The sequence below is a fragment of the Lactuca sativa genome, chromosome 5 (assembly GCF_002870075.4).
Source record: "Lactuca sativa cultivar Salinas chromosome 5, Lsat_Salinas_v11, whole genome shotgun sequence".
NCBI lineage: Eukaryota > Viridiplantae > Streptophyta > Magnoliopsida > Asterales > Asteraceae > Lactuca > Lactuca sativa.
In genome coordinates, this window is record NC_056627.2 from 114164292 (window position 1) to 114186546 (window position 22255).

At 40.6% G+C, this 22255-nt stretch overlaps 1 long non-coding RNA gene across 1 annotated transcript; it reads left to right on the top strand.

Annotated features, from left to right (window-relative positions):
• LOC128126222 (uncharacterized) lies at positions 1 to 1565 on the top strand. Its single transcript, XR_008223988.1, has 3 exons — positions 1 to 239; positions 1064 to 1129; positions 1293 to 1565. It is a non-coding gene; the product is annotated as an uncharacterized LOC128126222 (long non-coding RNA).
• Positions 1566 to 22255: the final 20690 nt, after the last annotated feature.

Consider the following 22255-nt stretch of genomic DNA (forward strand, 5'->3'; position numbering starts at 1 on the left):
CGAGTCTGTCCGTCTGGGAGAAACCCTAAATCCCCGGGTTGCCCACTATTTAAGCCACCTTATAGCCCCCAATCTCGCCTCCTTCACCCTCAAAAGCTGTGAGAAGACCCTAATTCGTTCTTGAGTGATTCTAAGTGATTTTTGTGTGCAATTGTGAAGGCTTGAAGAAGGAGAAGAAGAAAGGAACAAGGAGAAGGATTGTAGAGCAGAGATTCAAGGGAAAGCAAGAGCTCTTTGAGGTATTCTTCAGATTTCCTTCCCTTTTATGCTTTAAAACCCTTTCTAGATCTTGTTTATGCTTTTCTCAAGCCTTATGTTGATATGGAAGCCATTTTATGTCGAGATATCCTTAGATCTGTTCATTTAGGGGTTGTAGAGCCCAGATCTATTGTCTTTATGGAGCTATTTTGCATCATAACCCTAGATCTACCCTTTTAAGTACCTTTTTAGCCTTTATTCCCTTGTTCATGGGTTTGTACACGTAAAGTTGGAAACTTTACATGGTAAATCAGTTTATTGGACTCAGATCTATCATTTGTATGTATTGGATTCGATCAGAATCGAGTGTAGAATAGTTGCATGGCGGTGACTCGGCGAGTCGGAAGAACGACTCGGCGAGTCTAGTCGCGAGTCCCCGATTTCTTCCTTTTGAGCGGTATCGAGTGGGACCAGTGAGTAAGGGAGTGGACTCAGCGAGTTTGAAGGTAGACTCAGTAATCGGGGGACTCGGCGAGTTGTTCATACAACTCGGCGAGTCCAAGGCAATCTCCTTAAGCTCAAGAACAACTCGTCGAGTTGTTCATATGACTCGGCGAGTCGGATGAAGATTGTCTGAGTTCTTGGATCGAATGAGTACTCGTCGAGTCGATGCCATACTCGACGAGTAGCAGCGAGTAGAGTCGAGGAGTGAGAATAGGGACTCGGCGAGTTGGCGGCCCAACTCGGCGAGTCAGGTCAACTGTGAGTTGACTTTGACCGAGAGTTGACTTTGATCAAGGGTAAAAGAGTCATTTTACCCAGTGCAGTGTTTAGTATTTGATTGAGTGTGTTTATGGACTTGTAGCCGGGGAGATACCGGAGCAGCAGCAGTTAGCCCTCAGAGCTATTCACTCAGCAGCCAGTTCACGAGGTGAGTTTCCTTCCAGTAGTTAGCATGTTTGATGCCTTCGTGGCTCAGACAGGATTTATGTGTGTTCATGCTAGTGATATGTTTATGCTATGTTCAGTCAGCTTCGGACTTCGGTCCGATGTCAGCTTCGGACTTCGGTTCGATGTAGGGGACAAGGTCCCAGTCAGCTTCGGACTTCGGTCTGATGTCAGCTTCGGGCTTCGGTCCGATGGAGGGGGCAAGGCCCAGTCAGTTAGCTTCGGACTTCGGTTCGATGTGGGGGACAAGGTCCCAGTCAGCTTCGGACTTCGGTCTGATGTCAGCTTCGGGCTTCGGTCCGATGGAGGGGGGCAGGGCCCAGTCAGTTAGCTTCGGACTTCGGTCCGATGTAGGGGACAAGGTCCCAGTTAGTCAGCTTCGGACTTCGGTTCGATGGAAGGGGCCAGGCCCCAGTATGTGCTTGATATGTTATTATTTTGGTATGTGGTAGTTTGGGGGAGCTCACTAAGCTTCGTGCTTACAGTTTCAGTTTTGGTTTCAGGTACTTCCGCAAGTAGAGGGAAGAGCTCGGGATGATGGCATCGCACACACCACAGCTTCAGCTTTTATCCTGGGAGTTGATTTGGTTCTTGATTTTTATATGACATGGATATGATACAATTTTTCCGCGCAATGTTTTATTATTATCTTGAGATACATCATGTATGGTTTATGATATGACACTCAGATTATGGTTTTTGGTTATGTTGAAAAACGAAAATTTTGGGTCGTTTCAACGGAAGCCGGGATTACGCCCCGCGTAATATAGGAGTACGCCCAGCGTACTTAAGAGCAGGATCGAGTCCCATCGGCTGCAGCTCTACGCCTAGCTAGACTCGAGTCGTAAGCCATGACTCAAAGTTACGCCCAGCGTACTCGACTTTCCAGCACTATAAATAGAAGGCATGACCTTCGGGTTTTAGCACATCTTCTCTAAACTCTCAATCACTCTCTCATACTTTCAAGCTCCAGAAGCTGTCCCAACGCCCTCGGTTTCCGCACCCGAGCCCCCGACGAAGATTCTACGCTACCGAGATCCCCGAAGAGCTCGAAGACGCAGCTTTCCGCGGTCGAAGTTCTACTCGACTCTAGTCCCACTCTCTTCAAACCAAACAGGTGAGTTCATACGCCTACCTTTCAAATCTTTTCATGTTTTAGGGGGGAAATACAAGTACAATACAAGTAAAAGTATCGTTTTATAAACATAAATATAACATCTATCTTATTGAATTATCGATACCAACATCTTTACGTATAGAACTTCGACCGCGGAAAGCTGCGTCTTCGACCGCGGAAAGCTGCGTCTTCGTGCTCTTCAATAGTATGGTTATAAAACTCACATGAAAGTATAAAAACAAGTTTGATTTACGAGATTCATATATGCATTCAGTTTTCTACATTATTTTTGAGCACAAAGTTTATCAATATTATTCAAGTATGTAAAACACTAACGCACTCCAACTCTGGGAACTTTTCAAACTATAGATAGAAAATATTGGATTTTCTGAAAACCACGTTCATCGATTTTCTACCAAAAGGACATACTTTTCAATACAAAACACTTATGAACTCACCAACTTAATTGTTGACGCTTTTTCGAAACCACTTGTATTTCTCAGGGAATCAGTAATACAGGTAACCACCAGCTTTTGAAGAAGGAACGCTAAGGACGTTTATTATTAAACATTTATATCATCATATTGTAATATTCTTTTGCAAATATGTATAACGCAACAATATACATTTTTATTATATATATATGATGGTTGTGTTACTTTCTTTATAATATTCAATTGTTGTGATACTACGTCAAGTCATCCACCTCCGAATGTTTCCGCCATTCTGGTTTGGGGGTGTGACAGATTGGTATCAGAGCATTGTTTATAGTGAACTAAGTATATCGAACCACATAAGATATATAAACTATAATTGCAAAGCGGACCAAAAACCCTCTGACAAGACGTTTTCATAAACAATACATTTTCTTTTAAAAAAAATATACATTTTTACTCGCATGTATTAGTCTCGTATCATGACAAGTTTTCTAAAAAGTATTAAGGCAAGTTGCGACACTACGATTGGGCCTCGGGTATGTAATCAAATCGAGAATAAATATAGGCTGATCAACTATATTTATCCTGGATTTGACCAATGTACGTCGATGAATGGTCGTAGTGGACAACAAGTCAAAAACTTACCAAATAAAATTATTTTAGGTTTGTCAATTTGAAATACTATAGGAGTATTGTTATAGATAATAGTACAATGAAAAACTTGCGCTCCGTAGAATATAGTTAAAAAGTAAGATGTCGTTAAATAGAAATTTCTTTTCTTATGAAATTCTCATACCTCTATCCTAGTACAAACAAATGGTCGGATTCCATTTACCGGGAGATCCCTACTACCCAAACCGAGGCAACGGCGGCTGGATAGAAGAAGACCCGGAGGAAATCGAAGAGGAAGTCGAAGAAGAATTCGAAGTTGAAGTCGAAGAGGAATTCAAAGTCGACGAGGAGGTCGAGGAAATTACTAGTGGAACAGACTCCGAGCCGGAAGTAATAGACCCTCCCATCCCTCATCCTCCCGAAATCAGACCATATCAACCGGGACCCATTCCCATGTGGGGAAGCCACTTCTACTACTGGAGCTGCCAACTAGGTGTACGCCCTCCTTTCGGCAATTGTCGAGATTTTTACAATGTCAGTAGGGGAGGCTCAGCTGATCGAGCACTTCCTGTTATTGTGGGCACTATAGCTACCCAGAACTACCATGCAGACAAGTAAGCAGCCAAAGTTCGCGAGATCAATGCTGCTACACAGGGTAACGCCGCAGACATCCGTCGTCTGGAAGGACTACACGAAAATACCCAAATCTACACAAGGACGCTTCAGAATCAAATGGTGACAGCACTAGCAGAAATAAGAGAGGTGAAAGAACAACAAGTAGATTTTGAAAGGCGCCTGATGGGGGTCAAGCAGTCGGATGCCGAATCCAGCTCCAAACGTACAGCACGCCGCAAGTAGAAGTTGCTCAACTCCAACAATTTTGATATAGCATAGGACCTCGGATAAAGTTTTTCTCTTATTTCCTTTGTATCTGTAATCGGAGACCTCTTCATAGGTCGAAATTATCCTAAAACGTGAAGCATAATGTAACACACCTTAGGTGTGACATATATATAAATATGAAGTACTTCTTTATATACCTCTCGAAACTTATGGGATTAACTAAATTACTATACCTACCTTGAAACCATAAACTAAAGTCAAAACAAATTACAAAATACAACTAACCCTCTAGCACACGATTGTCAAAACATTAGAAACTTATAGTATTCATTCTTATTTTCTCTACCAGAACATGCCTCCTCGTAGATCAGCACGTAGAAACTCAACTTCAACACCACCTCCACCACCTCCTCCAATTATGGATACCGTTATGTTCCAAACTGCTGTAACCGCTACTATAACCGCAACGATGGCTCAAATGAGCAACAACGGGTCGGGAGGAGGAACAAAAAGCTTTACAAATGGCCAAGGTCAAGGCCGTTCAGGGGTATGCACTTATAAAGACTTCACCAACGGAAAACCTATTCCCTTTTATGGGACTGGGGGAGTATTGGCTCTATCCCAATGGATAGAGAAAACGGAAGCTGTATTCGAAATTTGCGCATGCCCTGAAGAAAGCAAAGTAAAATTTGCTGCTTTTACTTTCTCTGAACGCGCCCTGACATGGTGGAACGGCCACATCAAGACACTAACCTTAGTGGTGGCAAACTCCATGGGGTGGGAAAACCTGAAACGAATGCTCCTTCGAGAGTACTGCCCAAGAGGCAAGATTTAGAAGCTCGAATAGGAATTGTGGGGCCTTTCGATGGTAGGCTCGGACATCGCAGGCTACACCAACAGGTTCAGTGATTTAATAACACTTTGCCCAAGAATGTTGATCCTGGAAAGCCAAAAGGTCGAGAGATACATCTGGGGACTATCACCCCAACTTCGAGGAAGTGTGTTAGCTTCCAAACCCATGACCTTGACAGCGCCAAGGAGCTAGCGCAATCTCTCGTTGATCATGGTGTCTGTCAAGGAGTCACGGCTATCATGGCTGAACCAACCAAAGGGAACAACAACAACGAGATCAATGCCAACAACAACAGCAAGAAGAAATTCTGGAACAAGAGAAAGGGGCAAACTTCACAAGAACCTTCAAAGAAACAAATGGTTGCGGTTCATGCTGCTACTACTCCCACCACAACTCCTGCTACCCCTGCGCCAACAAAACCATATGCGGGGACCTGCCCAAGTGCAGCAAATGCAACTACCATCACCACAGTAATTGCCGCGAGATGCACTGTAAGAACTGCGACAGGAAAGGGCACACAACCCGTTTCTATAAGGCACCAGCGCGACCAGTCACTCAAGTTCCTGGTACTGGGATAAGCCAGGCATGTTATGGGTGTGGAGAAACTGGGCACTTCAAGAGGGACTGCCCCAAGACAAGGAACGTTGGCGGTGTTAGGAGAGTGCTGGCAATAGGTCAAAATGAAGCAATAGCCGACCCAACGGTGGTTACGGGTACGTTTCTCCTCGACAACACTTATGCATGCATACTCTTTGACTACGGTGCGGAGAGAAGTTTTGTGAGTCATAAATCCAAACACCTACTTAATCAAAGACCCCAACCACTCAATAAAATATTCACTGTAGAAATGGCTAACGGTAAAACGGAAAGCACAAGCGATATGTACGTAGGGGCACATTAAATTTAAACGAACACTTATTTCAAATCGACCTTATGCCCATTTCGATAAGAAGTTTTGATGTAATCATCGATATGGACTAGCTAAGTCTGCACCATGCCGATATTCTTTGTCACAAAAAGGTCGTTCGTCTCAACCTGCCCAACGGCGAAACTCTTGTCATATATGGAGACAAACCTAGTTTAAATTTACAAATCATCTCCTGTGTTAAAGCACAAAAACATCTTCGCAAGGAATACCATGCCTTTCTAGCCCACGTAGTAGACTAGAAACAAGAACCAAAGAACATTAAAGACATTCTGGAAGTTTGCAACTTCCCATATATTTTCCCAGAAGATCTTCCAGGAATTCCACCAGAGCGCCAAGTTGAGTTCAGAATCGACTTAATCCCCGGAGCTACTCCAGTAGCAAAGTCGCCTTACCGTTTAGCCCCAGCCAAGATGCAGGAACTTTCCAGTCAATTAAACAAGCCGCTGAGCAAGGGCTTCATCAAACCGAGCTTCTCACCATGGGGAGCACCGGTCCTATTCGTGAAAAAGAAGGACGGATCCTTTCGCATGTGCATCGATTATCGGGAGCTGAACAAACTCATGATCAAGAACCGATATCCCCTACCGCGCATAGACGATCTGTTCGCCCAACTGCGGGGAGCAAGCTACTTCTCAAAGATCGATCTAAGATCTGGTTATCACCAACTGCGAGTGCTGGAGGGAGACATCCCCAAAACGGCCTTCCGGACACGCTATGGTCACTACGAGTTTGTAGTGATGCCCTGACAAATGCTCCAGCAGTGTTCATGGACTTGATGAACCGAGTATGCAGTCCCTTCCTGGATAATTTTGTGATCGTGTTCATAGATGATATACTCATCTATTCAAGAAGCCAAGAAGAACACAACCAACACCTCCGCCAAGTTTTGGAAACATTAAGGGAAGAGAAGCTTTACGCAAAATTTTCAAAGTGCGAATTTTGGATCCGGGAAGTGGATTTCCTAGGACATGTAGTAAGCAAGGAGGGGATACACGTGGATCCTTCTAAGATCAAGGCAATAGAGAGTTGGACGACTCCAAGAACCCCTACAGAAATTCGGCAATTTTTGGGACTCGCCGGGTATTACCGAAGGTTCATACAAAATTTCTCCAAGATTGCCAAGCCACTCACCACCCTAACTCAGAAGAGTGTGACCTTCGACTGGGGAGAAAAACAAGACACCGTGTTTCAAACGCTAAAGCGAGCCTTATGTAGTGCGCCCATCCTAACCTTGCCAGAAGGAACAGAGGACTTCGTGGTCTATTGCGATGCGTCAAACCAAGGACTTGGGTGTGTCCTGATGCAACGAGGGAAGGTCATCGCCTACGCCTCAAGGCAACTAAAGACGCACGAAGTGAACTAAACAACGCACGATCTTGAGCTAGGAGCAGTCGTCTTCGCTCTAAAGATATGCAGGCACTATCTCTACGACATGAAATGTATGATCTTCACCGACCATAAAAGCCTCCAACATATCCTCAACCAAAAAGAAATCAACATGAGACAAAGACGGTGGGTGATCGTCTACAGGTTAACTAAATCAGCAAGCGGACTCGACACTATCTGGGTGATCGTGTACAGGTTAACTAAATCAGCGCACTTCCTACCGATCAAAGAGACGGATAAATTGGAGAAGCTAACTAGGACATACCTCTGAGAAATTGTACGACTACATGGTGTGCCCATATCCATTATCTCAGACCGAGATAGTAGATTCACCTCAAGGTTCTGGCAGTCACTACAAAAATCTCTAGGGACAAGACTGGACATGAGTACTGCTTATCACCCACAAACCGACGGCCAGAGTGAGAGAACCATACAAACCCTAGAAGATATGTTGAGATCTTGCGTAATCGATTTTGGCAAAGCATGGGATACCTATCTACCCTTGGTTGAATTTCTCGTACAACAATAGCTACCACACTAGTATCAAGGCTGCCCCGTTCGAAGCCCTCTACAGCCAAAAATGCAGGTCACCTCTGTGCTGGGCCGAAGTGGGGGATACACAACTAGCAAAAGGACAAGCAACAGACAACACGCTCACTGGACTAGAAATCATAAGGGAAACTACAGAGAAGATTGTTCAGATCCGGGAACGTCTAAAAGCATCAAGGGACAGACAAAAGAGTTACGCGGATAAAAGACGGAAACCCTTGGAATTCCAGGTTGGAGATCGAGTCCTACTAAAGGTCTCGCCCTGGAAGGGATTAATACGCTTCGAGAAGCGCGGGAAACTGAACCCAAGATACATCAGACCATTCGAGATCCTTCCCAGGATTGGTCCAGTGGCTTACAAACTTAGATTACCTCAGGAGCTCCACAACGTACACCCTACCTTCCACGTATCAAACCTAAAGAAGTGCTTGTCCGATGAGACCCTTGTCATCCCTCTAGACGAAATTTCAATAAATGAGAATCTCCAATTCGTAGAGGAACCAGTAGAGATCATGGATCGGGAAATAAAAAGGACTAAACAAAGCCGCATACCTATTGTAAAGGTCCGCTGGAACGCCAAGCGAGGACCTGAATACACCTGGGAACGCGAGGATCAGATGAAACAAAAGTACCCGCATCTTTTTCCTAACCTGTAAACTCTATCTTAGATTAAATTTCGGGACGAAATTCCCCTAACGGGGGGATGATGTGACAACCCCCATATTTTCCAAAAGCGATGTAACACTCAAAAGTCAAATACAACGAAAACTATTTGGAATCAACGAATTTATCCTCAAAAATAGAAGTGTTCAAATATCTAAATTGGGATGCATCAAATATTAGATATCGTGCCAAGGTTCCCAAATACATACAGAACATTTGAAACCGAGTTATATTGAAGAAATTATAACCACACGAATATGTACGGCACACCATTAAAACATTATTTAACGTAGAAAGTGAAATTACAATAAAATGCATTTTAGCCTTAAGAATCTAAACAAAAGTTATAGAGTTCGTTAAACTGTAAACGTACATAAAAAGATCGCCCAAATTGGACCTCGTATGAAGAAGTTACGAATTTTCTAAGTTTCGTAACAGTAGTAGAGGGCTAAAAACTCGAATTGAAGATCGAGCGTTATTTAGCAATCGCAACCTAAACGAAAGTTGAAGACCTCCACAATAGGAGTAAAATGATAAAAGACAAACAAAAACCAACATCGAATAGAGAAGATATGAATTTTTAACGAACTTTAGCAGTCACGGCCTGTTAAAAACATATCGTTAAAAATAAAGTCAAAACTAGCCGATGGAGTCTAAATGAATGTTGTAGAGCATAATTTCACCTACACGTGGATATAAAGAACACGAAAAACGGAGCCCGTACGCGAAAGTTACGGAATTTAAAAGACGGAAGTCAGGATTACGCCCCGCGTAATATAGGAGTACGCCCAGCGTACTTAGGAGCAGGGTCGAGTCCCATCGGCTGCAGCTCTACGCCTAGCTAGACTCGAGTCGTAAGCCATGACGCAAAGTTACGCCTAGCGTAACCGAGGTACGCCCAACGTAACACGTATGCCCAGCGTACTCCGGTGGTACGCCCAGTGTACTCGACTTTCCAGCACTATAAATAGAAGGCATGACCTTCGGGTTTTAGCACACCTTCTCTAAACTCTCAATCACTCTCTCATACTTTCAAGCTCCAGAAGCTGTCCCGACGCCCTCGTTTTCTACACCCGAGCCCCCGACAAAGATTCTACGCTACCGAGATCCCCGAAGAGCTCGAAGACGCAGCTTTCCGCGGTCGAAGTTCTGCTCGACTTTAGTCCCACTCTCTTCAAACCAAACAGGTGAGTTCATACCCCTACCTTTCAAATCTTTTCATGTTTTAGGGGGGAAATACAAGTACAATACAAGTAAAAGTATCGTTTTATAAACATAAATATAACATCTATCTTATTGAATTATCGATACCAACATCTTTACGTATAAAGGGCTAGTATATCATCAAGTTATTTTCACTAAATGGAACATACTTTTTGACAAACTATAATGGGTATAGTTAGCAAGTTATTCACACAATTTTACATATACATCTTGAAAAACGAAATACTTTCAAATGAAGTAAAGTCTTTCTTATCGTAAATCTATTTATACCAAGCAATGTGAGATATTCAAACTTCAACATACTCTTATGTATGCATTTCAAGTCCTGTATTATATACCATAATCTCTTGGAGGGAGAGCGTGATACTTGTGTATAGATCTATACGGGATTGACAACCCCGCACCTAAGCTGTTAGCTACAGTTAGACCGGCAGGTCTGGGCTGACAAATGTCATAACACTACAACACCTGAAGAATGTTGTTACAGGCAGTTAGTGTCAATAGTATGGTTATAAAACTCACATGAAAGTATAAAAACAAGTTTGATTTACGAGATTCATATATGCATTCAGTTTTCTACATTATTTTTGAGCACAAAGTTTATCATTATTATTCAAGTACGTAAAACACTAACGCACTCCAACTCTGGGAACTTTTCAAACTATATATAGAAAATATTGGATTTTCTGAAAACCACGTTCATCGATTTTCTACCAAAAGGACATACTTTTTAATACACAACACTTATGAACTCACCAACTTAATTGTTGACACTTTTTCGAAACCACTTGTATTTCTCAGGGAATCAGTAATACAGGTAACCACCAGCTTTTGAAGAAGGAACGCTAAGGACGTTTATTATTAAACATTTATATCATCATATTGTAATATTCTTTTGCAAATATGTATAACGCAACAATATACGTTTTTATTATATATATGATGGTTGTGTTACTTTCTTTACAATATTCAATTGTTGTGATACTACGTGAAGTCATCTACCCCCGAATGTTTCCACCATTCTGGTTTGGGGGTGTGACATTGGTACATCATTAAAAGTTCCATTTGACAACGAGGGATCAGAGATCATCGAAAAGGAGACCAAAATAGTGCTCTTAAAGTCAAAGTGCAAAGGCGAGATGTATCCACTCAATCTGAACCCCATCAAAGGGAAGCCTGCCATCTGTCTACTTACGAAAGCTTCTACAAATGATAGCTGGTTGTGGCACCAGAGACTCTCACACCTTAATTTCAAAGACATCAATAAACTGGTTCTTGGTGATCATGTGCGAGGGCTTCCTCTCTTGAATTTTGATAAATAACATATTTATGTAGCCTGCGAAATGGCGAAACATAGCAGGAAGAGTCATCCAACAATTATGGATACGAAAGTCATAGAGCCACTTGAACTCTTGCATATAGACCTTCATGGTCATTCTGAAATTGAAAGTATTGGTGGTAACAAATACATACTTGTAATTGTTGATGATTTCTCTATAGATTTACCTGGGTGCATTTTCTTAAGCAGAAATCTGAAGCCACACCCACCGCCGTGGCTTCAGATATCACAGGTAAGCTCGGGGATGTATGGTCAGTCTTGAGAGTGGCATAGCCTGATCAACTATGCGTTCCAAGGAGTGATTAGCACATGCCCAAGAATGGTTGTGATATGGCAACAAGTCTAAAAACTTACCAACATTACCACAATGAGAACATTATAACAGAACCTAAGTCGGAAATACCATAGGGGTGTTTTGTGTTACTATAAGTACTTTATACTTGAGAACTAAAACGGGATCTTCATTTCCAGGTTGATAGTTGCTAAGTGGATACACTAAAGTTATATGTAACTAGGATGTTATAGACTTAGAATTGGTGAAAATCTTGCTTTACCCCTATTCCTTGTGAATTTGGAGTTGAGGTCACTTATTCGAAGGCCTATCCTGTGTTGATTACATATAATTGGTATGCACTTTACAAATAGCGATGTAACTAATGAAGATTTCCTAAATAATTATTTAGATAGTTCGTCTAATAATTATTTTCTTACCCCAATTCTCGCGTAGATAACATGGCTGGATTCCATCCCCATGACAACCTGTTCCTTTCGAACGAGGTTATTGCTGGACGGTTTGGAGAAGAACCAGATAATGATCATCCGATCCCTCTGGATGATCACCATGCTGAAGACCTTTTAGACAGTGCTATTTCCGAACCTGAGGTTGAAAATCTACCCCAGGCAGCTCCCTTTCCAATTCCTAACCCTCGTCCGACTTTTCATGGCCCGACGCCTCCATGGGTGGAATGTCTGGAAACATGGAGCGAAGATCAAGATTAACCTATGCCGTTCAATGGAGACGAAAGTTTCTACAACATAAGTGAAGGGATCTTAGCAGAAAGAGTTCTACCAATTCTGGTCCGAAGAGTTGCTCGAAACGAAATTCAGAGCAGGACAGCTCTACAACGTATCGCATAAGTGGATACAAATGGAGGAATGCATATGCTTCGCAGCAGTCACCTTGAACATGCTCGTGAGAGGTTTGAGAGAGACCATGAGACCTACTGCAAGCACTGGCTGAATCACGAGCCGAAGTCATAGAACTTCGAGTATGCCAGAGAGTGTACGAAAGACAACTACTTGATGTGGAACGCCAACTGGCTGAACTGAGAGTTCACCAGAGGGATGACCGTTGCTAGTAGTAGATACTTTGCTTTATATTCCTTGTTAGAAAGGAATCGTGTTTCTGTCTATGCCCAACGTGGCATTTTCTATGAAACTATCTTGTACTGTAAGTACTTTTAGTTAGGTCCTTATACTGTCAAGAACTATCTTCTCTGGACATGATGTAAGACCTTTTGACAAGGTCATTTTCCCGAACTTATACGTCATGAATATCAAAGGTATTGACAGTCGGCTAACTTCTGTGCCATTCTTTATCCAAATACTCTTATCATACTTTCATTAGAGTCTATCTGAAACATGTTTTGAGTCAAGTCATTGAACTATAGCAAGTTAACTCCGGAGACATCTCCAAGTCTCTTTTAATGGTTGGATAATGATATTCACCAACCAACAATACCTCGGCTCGTACAACAAACATCTTGAGACCATTGTAAGAACTTACTTCCGATCTTTACTAGGACTGCATCATAGGGATGTAGGTCGAACCTTAGGGAACATACTTCTATTCTTTACATGAGCGATCAATCTACGTCTAGGTTCAACCATTTTCGCTCACAAATTCATTTTCTTTCGGCATAACAGAATCATGTCTCCCAAGAAAAACGATCAGCCCATCAACCAAACACCAACTCTTCAGATTGATGCTGCTACCTTTCAAGCTGCAGTCTCGGCTGCCGTGTCAGCTATTCTGACCCATCTGAACGTTAACAACGCAAGTGTTAGCGGGATTGTTAACAACCATTCCAATCCAAGTAACAATCAAGCACCGCAATGAACAACAAACTACCACGATACCCCGAGTCCTAAGACCAAGAGTAACAAACGGAAGTCTTGGACTAATTCTAAGGACAAGTCGCTTCGAAGGGCGAACAGGAAACAACCACCAGTAACAACCTTCTGATGGGTTTTAGGTCAAAGAAATAAACTAGAAAACAATTCCTAAGTTCACATGCAACCTACTTTGGATCTATGTTTTAACTATTGAACATACAACTTTGAATTGCAAAACAAGAACCCTAGAGGAGAGAGGCTAATTTCAAAATTAACAAACTAGGGTTTAACATTAACATACCTTTCAATTGTTATAGCAAACAATTGATAATTCCCTTGATCTTGATCTTGATCTTCTTGGAAGTTTAGCACCACAAGTGTAATGCCTCTAATGGAATCATACCCAAACTAGCAAGAAGGAAAGTAGAAGAGAGAGGGGAGAGGGAGTATGCAAAAATTCGGCCCTTAGGGTTTCTTCAAAAGAAAGAGTGACCAAAATATGAACCAGGAGGCTCCTTATATAGCTGAGGGATCTAGGGTTTAGGGGAAACCCTAGTTATCCTTTGCTTAGGGCCTAAGCAAACCCATTGCCTTATCCAAGCCCCTATGGACGAAATTATTAGGGTTTCCCCTAAAGATTTCGTCCACCCTTATCCAAGGGGGTTCTAGAGCCTTCCACTCAACTATTAGATAATTGCAAACTAGTCCCTGCACCTTATAATTAATTCTTTTAACCCCAAAATTAATTCTAATTAATTTCTGGCTAACAATTAATTAAACAAAATGATTTCTTATTAATATATTAGTCTTTTAACATATTAATAAGTTCATTTATATTAAATTATTAATCTTATAATAAATTAATATCTCTCCTTTCATAATTTCCTTGTCCGGTTGCTAGGTTTGAGGGCAACCCAAAAGGATTGTGCTGCTATCAATTCAAGTACATACCAATTATATTTATAGGCTTAGACACCTAATCCAACAGTCTCCCACTTGGATAAGTCTGTAACTATAATTGCTTGTATGCCTTCTAAATTTGACTAGCAAATTGTAGCTTCCAAAAAACTGCTGCCGAACTCTGACCCAGTCAGTTACGTGTCCTAAGATAAGTGATCATATAATCCTTCGTTCTGCTAGATATCCCTAGACAAAAAGACATGGAATGCAATCAGCCTCTTTGTCCAGAATCTATGTTTCTCGATTCCTGATTTGTGATGATGTAGGACTTCTAATTGAACACATCAATTTAGTCCTGGCTAGGCCCAACACATAAGTCAACACCAAATCATCGAGGGGCCCACAGATATCGCTTTTCCGGTTAGGGCAAAAGGAACAAATAAACGTTGACTCATATGCTTGTATCTCTTACTCATCAAATTATAAATGACAATACGTTTTATAACACCAAGTTACTGATGCGTTTTCGTATCACCAATGCATAACCGACTTGTAAATTACAACTCATATATCTTCGTTTTAAGATTATAAGATATTATCGTCTCAGTATTACTCGTGATGAATTCCATGAAGTAATACTTTGAGCGAGGGTTTATCCAATACTCAATTCTCAATTTCTGAGTACTCATGAACGTTGCAGCAAATCTATTGCCATGTCTATCCTTAGACAATCTACAACCTAGTTCATGACAGTCTTGATTCACTACTTACTTCCAAAAGTACGAGCGACTGTGGAGTTTGAATAATCTCATTATTCGGGAAGTAAAACATGCAAAAAGGAAACACAATAATAAACAATTGACAATGGTAGAACCCAAACTTACAAATAATACTTTATTATTTAATCACCAAAAGTCAATTACATTTATTTTGTTACAAGTTTCATAACTAATCTAACTACTAAAACTAATATCATCTTTCAGCCCTATGCTCCGAGCATGCTGAATGTGCTTAGCCCTACTCAGACCCTTTGTGAGAGGATCTGCTGGGTTATCTTCATATGACACCCTCTTCACTATAAGATGGCCTTCTTCTACTCTATGTCTAATGAAATGGTACTTTCTGTCGATATGTCTGGTTTTACCATGATCTATCGGTTCCTTTGTCAAGGCAACCGCTCCTTCATTATCGCAGAACAGTTCCATAGGCTCCTGGATGGTTGGAACAACTCCGAGATCCCCGATGAAGTTCCTCAACCAAGCTGCTTCTTTGGACGCTTCACTTGCTGCTATGTACTCTGATTCACAAGTAGAATCAGCCACCGTATCTTGCTTAGAACTCTTCCAAGTAACTGCTCCTCCATTTAATAAGAATACCCAGCCTGACTGAGAACGGAAGTTATCTCTATCCGTCCGAAAGCTGGCATCATTGTAACCATCTACTCTCAAAGTATCATTGCCACCAAGTACAAGGACCCAGTCCTTCGTTCTTCGCAAATACTTGAGTATATTCTTCACGGCTATCCAATGAGCTCTACTTGGGTTTCCCTGATAGCGACTGACCATGCTCAAAGCAAATGCGACATCAGGGAGAGTACATGTCATAGCGTACATGATCAATCCGACAGCGGAAGCATAAGGTACACGACTCATGTCATCTATTTCCTCATCTGTACTCGGGCATTGAGTCTTACTCAATTTAGTATTGCTCTGGATAGGTAACTCTCTCTTCTTGGAATTTTCCATACTAAACCTCTTTAGTACCTTATCCAAGTATGTGCTTTGACGAAGTCCAATTAGTCTCTTCTTTCTATCTCTCAATATTCTAATCCCAAGAATATAGGCGGCTTCTCCTTGCTCTTTCATGGCAAAACACTTTCCAAGCCAAGATTTAACTTCATTCAAGGTTGGAACGTCGTTACCAATGAGTAATATGTCATCGACATATAACACCAGAAAAGTTACTATACTCCCACTAGCCTTGATATACACACAAAACTCATCTTCACTTCTAGAGAAACCAAACTCTTTGACTTTCTCATGGAAGCAAAGATTCCAGCTGCGAGATGCTTGTTTCAATCCATAGATGGATTTCTCAAGCTTGCACACTCTATTGGGAAACTTTGCATCAACAAAACCCTCTGGCTGACTCATGTAAACATCTTTAGCCAACTTCCCGTTAAGGAAGGCAGTCTTGACATCCATCTGCCAGATTTCATAGTCATGAAAGGCAGCTACGGCGAGCAATATCCTAATAGATTTAATCTTAGCTACTGGCGAAAAGGTCTCATCATAGTCAACCCCTGGGGTTTGAGTGAAACCTTTTGCAACCAGTCGAGCCTTAAATTTATGCACATTCCCGTCCATGTCTGTCTTCTTCTTAAAGATCTATTTGCACCCAATTGTCTTACGACCTGGTGCACTATCAACCAAATTCCAAACTTGGTTGTCATACATGGACTTAATCTCGATGTCCATTGCCTCTTTCCACTTGGAAGCCTCTGGGCCTACCATTGCTTCATTATAAGTGACTGGTTCATCTAAGTTTACCAATGTTCTGTCACTTATGAATGTGTCACCATCTGAAGTAATATGAAAACCATACAAATCAGGTGGCACACTCACCCTAGTGGATCTTTGAAGAGGTAATGATTTATCAACTGGTTCAACATGAACTGTTTCCTCTGGTTGAGTGCTAATGTCATCTAAGGTTCCTTCATTGGTTGACTCTTGAATCTCTTCAAGGTCAATGGTACTCCCACTGTCCTCTTTGAATATGAGCTCTCTTTCTAGAAAGACTCCTCTTCGAGCTACAAAGATCACGTTTTCACTAGGTTTGTAGAACAAATATCCAAAAGACCGCTTTGGGTAACCAATGAAAACACATTTCTCACTTCTAACTGCTAGCTTGTCGTGAGTCTCTCGTCTTACGAAAGCTTCACAACCCCAGACTTTAATATGTGCTAACGAGGGAACTTTCCTTGTCCATATTTCGTGAGGTGTTTTGGCAACCTTATTTGTAAGGACAAGATTGAGGATGTGGGCGGCTGTCTCTAAGGCATACCCCCAGAAGTAAATAGGAAGCGAGGCACGACTCATCATAGAACGAACCATGTCTAACAAGGTTCGATTACGCCTCTCAGCTACACCATTTAACTGTGGTGTCCTAGGAGGAGTCAATTGTGAGACTATCCCACATTCTTTCAGATAGTCGTTGAACTCGATGCTAAGATACTCCCCGCCTCTATCGAATCTAAGTATCTTGATCTTTCTGCCTAATTGATTTTCGACTTCATGCTTAAACTCTTTGAACTTTTCAAAGGTTTTTGACTTATGTTTGATCAAGTAGATGTAACCATATCTGCTATAATTGTCAGTGAAAGTCACATAGAATCGATTAGCATCCCTTGTGGTTGATCTGAAGGGCCCACACACATCTGTGTGTATGAGATCCAACAGACCTTCACCTCTTTCACAAGACCCTGTGAATGGTGATTTTGTCATCTTTCCTAAAAGACAAGATTCACACATATCATCTGATTTTAGGTCAAATGATTCCAACGCTCCATCCTTTTGGAGTTTGGCTATGCGTTTCTTGTTAATGTGTCCAAGACGACAATGCCACAAGCATGCCTTGTCTACACTATTAGACAAGTCAATATTAAGTACACTATTTCCTACGCTATCAACACAAGTCACTGTTTCATACACACCATCACAAGGTAAAGCTTCAAACACAAAAACACCATTCTTATAAACAGAAATTGAACCATTCAAATCATTACAAGAATATTTAAAACCTTGTTTGAACAATGCATGAAACGAAATAATGTTTCTCATCATCTTAGACGAATAGCAACAATTTATTAAATCTAATCTAACATCATTACTGAGCAAAAGTTGATAAACTCCGATCTTGGTAACTGGTGAAGACTTTCTGTTCCCCATGATCAAGTTTATTCTCCCATGCTCTATCTCCTCACTTTCCCTTAGCCCCTGCAAATCAGAACAAATATGAAAACCACATTCTGTATCAAGGACCCATGAACGAGAAGATAATGAGTTATTAGTAGAAATAGTGTAAATACCTACCAAGGATGGCCTCACTTTGCCATCCTTGATATCTTGCAGATATTGTGGGCAAGATCTCTTCCAATGCCCCTTTTGATTGCAGTAAAAGCAAATGGACTCTTTTGGATCAGAAACATGGGGAGTGGAACCATTTGGCTTAGCCTTCGGGCCATTACTAGATGACACAACTTGAGCCTTGCTCTTCCAGTTTTGCTTGGGAGGACCTTTCCTAATCTTCCCCTTTCCCTGTCCAATGGCCAAGACAGGGGCACTTGCAGGTGTGGAGGGTATACTTTTACCTTTCATCCCAGCCTCAGCTGTCTGCAACAAGTTGTACAATTGGGCCAATGTCTGCTCAGTGTTGTTCAAATGGTAAGTTAAGATAAACTGACCATAACAATCAGGCAACGAGTTCAAGACCATGTCAATGGCCAATTCCTCATCGAAGTGAATGTTGAGCTTGACCAAACGCTCTATGTAGCGTTGCATTCTTTGCACATGAGATACAACCGATTCCCCTTCTTTCATCTTGCAAGCCATGAGTGACTTGACCACCTCAAACTTTTCTTGACGAGCTCGCTTATGGTACTTTTCGATAAGGTCCTTGTTCATCTCAAAAGGCCAGTAGTCCTCATAGTACCTCTGCAATTCTGGGGACATGGTTGCAACCATGATGCATGCCACTTTGGTAGCATCATCATAGTGTTTCTTGTAGGCAGCATACTCTTCGGGAGTGGCTTTGGAATCATCAAGTTCTTTGAGCTCCTTTTCAAGGACATATTATTTGTCCTTGAATCTAAGTGCCATCTTGATGTTACGCATCCAATCGTTATAGTTGGAGCCATCCATAACGACTTTGGAGCAGATGTTTAGTAGAGAGAAGTTGTGGCTGGAGGATGATGAAGCAGAAGTGTTTCCAAGAGTAGACATCTGAAATGAAAGATAGTTTTAGTTAGATTTCAAGACACCTCAATATAATAACCCAAAGATATCATATCAAGGTTAGGATCCAACTATGAAGATTTATAACTTAGAAATGGGATGTCGAGATCCAAGTTCAAATCTCATAAAGGTAGGTGAATGGCGATTCACCAATTCCATCTTGAGACAAAATAAACGAAGTGAAATTACTATTCTTTTGAGATACATTAAAACTATTTAATGGCATGTTTTAATCTCGGATTATGCTCTACTATTTGTGACTGGGATACCGAGGATCACAAACTAGATGTGAATAACCATGCAAATGTGCTTGGTAACCTTATTGTTTTATCATTAACTATTGATGTGCCGGTAAACCACACACGCTCCATCAAAATGATAATTATAAGATACCCATTACTACTCTTTATTAGTGCCTTTTAGTGTGTCGGTTAACCACACACGCTCCACTAATGACCAATAAAGCATAATGTGCAATTTCATGGATTAGCACACTTTTCATATTTTTCCTAAAGTAACTAGAGTTGGGATTTTGAAAAATAATGTTCTAGTACTTTCTTTAATAGCATTATACTTTTAATGAGAAGTAATTGTCCTATCAAATCCGTTCTGCTAACGACCCTCCACTAATCAAGGAAGCGGTGGGTGAGAGTGGACACCCATTCAACTACCATTTTATAGGCAGTTTCCTTATACCCCCCTTATAGACTAGCTTCGTGAATGAGGCATACTCGCGATTTGACTGACCATATTCTTATACATATATAATATTTAACTTTTAATTATAATATATATAAGGTGTGTTTTAAAACATTTTAAAACTCCAAGGGTTTATATAAATTTTCGAAATTTAAACTATTAAATTTTAAATTTTAATAAACCAATTAATTAGATTTAATATTTATCTATTAATTAACTTTTAATTAATTTATTAAATCTTGTAAGGATTATCCAATCATATTAATCAATTAATTTAATCCTAATCCTTATCCCTCTAAATTTCGAAATTTTAGTGTAAATGATAATTATCCAATTAATCTAATCAAGTAACAATTATCCAAAGCAAGAAACCCTAAAATATCTAGTAATTTCGAAATTTACAAGGGAGGAGGCTAGGGTTTTTTCGAAACCCTAACCCTAATTTCGATTAGGGTTCTTTGGAGGCTAGGGTTTTTGAAAACCCTTTGATCCACAACCCTAAAAATCGAAAAAATGACCTTTAGGGTTTAATAGCTATAAACCCTAATTTGCAATTCAACGATTATAATAGTTCAATTTAAAACAAACAAAGTCTCTGATACCACTGATGGGTTTTAGGTCAAAGAAATAAACTAGAAAACAATTCCTAAGTTCACATGCAACCTACTTTGGATCTATGTTTTAACTATTGAACATACAACTTTGAATTGCAAAACAAGAACCCTAGAGGAGAGAGGCTAATTTCAAAATTAACAAACTAGGGTTTAACATTAACATACCTTTCAATTGTTATAGCAAACAATTGATAATTCCCTTGATCTTGATCTTGATCTTGATCTTCTTGGAAGTTTAGCACCACAAGTGTAATGCCTCTAATGGAATCATACCCAAACTAGCAAGAAGGAAAGTAGAAGAGAGAGTGTCACACCCCGAAAACCGAAGGTGGAAACATTTCCGGGGTTGACTCCACGTTAAGTATCAAATCCAATGTACATAGTAAGTTAAGTGAAACAAACATTACATTACATATTTAAAGTTTTACAATTTGTTTCAAAAGATACAGTTTATACAGTTGTGATACATAGTATAGATATAAACAAAACGAACGAGCTTTGCACGCACACCATCCTGGATCAAGTAAGTCTTCGGGTACCTGTACTATCGTTGACCTGAGAACACAAGCGGTTTAAAAATCAGCATAACGCTGGTGAGTTCATAAGTAGTTTTGTTTTGTAAAAATGTATCTGTTTCCTTTCTGTTTCTGAAAATGTAACACACGCCAAGAAAATCCCACATTTTCTTAAAAGTTGGTTGTCGTTTCACAAAAGTGAATTATAGTTTGGTTATCCAATTCTTTAAACTATTCTGTTTACGTGCCAGTGTATTCCCAGGAAAGTCCCATACTTTCCTGAATGTCAGCTATTGTAAAAGATGTAATGTTATTCAGTTTGTTACACTTTTCTGGTTAAGTATATGTTACCCAGGAATGCCCCATGCTTTCCTGTATGTTGATTTTCAATGTGAAAGATGTATTCTGATAGACCTGGTTATGTACAAGGTTTCCCAGGAAGATCCCATACCTTCCTGAATGTTGGTTATCATTGTAAAAGATGTATTCATGTTATGTTCATTGTTTTTCCCCTGGAAAGTCCCATACTTTCCTGAATGTTGGTTACCTTATGCAAAAGACGTAAAAGATGTAAACCAAGACCTGGTTATCTGTAAAATGTAATAAGTGGTTCATTATTACTATAAGTAAATCTCTGTTATCCTAATTGCGAGTTCCATAACCATACTAGAGACTGAACCTGTGGCAATAAGTAGTCCACAACCTTATGACTTTCGTCACCCTTGAACCATTTCGGTTCGGCTGTAGCTAGCAGCCAGGTGCGGGGTAGTCAGCCCCGTATAGATCTATACACTCAAGTCACGCTCTCTAATTACCAGAGATTCTGGTTACGGGTGTAGTCCTCCACTCGCGTATCTCTGTGGAGTGTTCGCCGAGGACGTGTCTCCAATCATACAGGAATAACAAATTTACTAGTAATAATATGATAATCCTCCATTCGCGTATCTATGTGGAATGTTACCGAGGACAAGACAGTGTACATATTATATCGTTCATGTGTTCTAATGTCATGCTTTCAACTGATAAAAATGTGGAAAAGCATTTGTGAAATATATAAAACATAACAGTTTATAAAACCCATTTCACAAATAATTGTTTATGTGATCTGCATGTTCTACTGGTTATTAGTTGTGTATATCAGTATAAAAAGCATATGAATTGTGAAACACACACACACACACAAAATAAGTTTTGAGTACAAGAACCCTTGTACTTTGCTTGTGTTCCCCCTGAAAACAATGAAAACAGTGAAAAAGGGTAGGGGTATGAACTCACCAGACTTAGGAATCGCAACTGATTCGGA